The sequence below is a fragment of the Galeopterus variegatus genome, unplaced genomic scaffold (assembly GCF_000696425.1).
Source record: "Galeopterus variegatus unplaced genomic scaffold, G_variegatus-3.0.2 Scaffold288, whole genome shotgun sequence".
NCBI classification, from domain to species: domain Eukaryota; kingdom Metazoa; phylum Chordata; class Mammalia; order Dermoptera; family Cynocephalidae; genus Galeopterus; species Galeopterus variegatus.
Genome location: NW_007726399.1, coordinates 32,728 through 33,646, shown reverse-complemented (window position 1 = coordinate 33,646; position 919 = coordinate 32,728).

Below are 919 nucleotides of genomic sequence, written 5' to 3'. Positions count from 1 at the left end.
GTGCTGGTTTCATTGGGTACCATTGCAGTGGAATCTTCTCTAAAAAATTGAGCATGGCACAGGAGAGTTATATGACACAGGGCATGTCTTCCCATGCTGCAAGCTCTGTGGCACTTGTCAGACTGAACATAAACACATCCGCAACGTGATAGAGCCCAGGCATACCTACGGGTGCCTTTGCGTTTCTTCCTGCATGAACCTAAGCTTTCTCCCGACAATTATTCTTCTCACACTTGCTTGCTTTTTTTTGTTTTGTTTTGTTTCATTAATAAAGGTCTTGGGTCAGCATATTCCTCTCCTTCCCCAGCCCAAATTTCTTTTACACAAAGGGGGCTGTTTTCTGTCAGCAGAAACATGATGCAGTGGAGAGAATCCTGGCAATGGAGAGAATCCTGCCAGCCAATATTTCCATGTTCACCCAGAAAGTTCTATCCTGTCTCCTTGAAATTCAAGAAATGACGATCATTACACCGACCTACGCAATATTCACTCCTGATTACCCACCCGTGCACTGGCCGCACTGCTTCCTAATCGGTATTGACATAATTGGGTTAGGAAGATATTTTTCACCCTAATTCACTATCCCTTCTTTAAAAGAAGAGACTTTTCTTAAGGAAGATTTTTCTTATACGAAAACAGATTTTGTGTTCTCCTTATTAGAAAGAGTACGAAGCAAAAACGTACTAAAGAGTACGAGGCAAAAACGTACTCAGTCCCTTCTCCACCCATGGACAGAAGCCCTCCCTTCCTTCCAGCCCTTCTGGGCTCAGCAGTCCTCAATCCTTCATTCTCATCTGGAAGCTCATTCAGGGCAGTCTGTTGGGGCAGAAAAAAGCCAAGGCAAAGGGGAAGGAAAGAAAAACTTCTCCATGTCACAGTCAAGTTCCTGCAACCTTTCATTCTAATTCTTTAGAGCAAT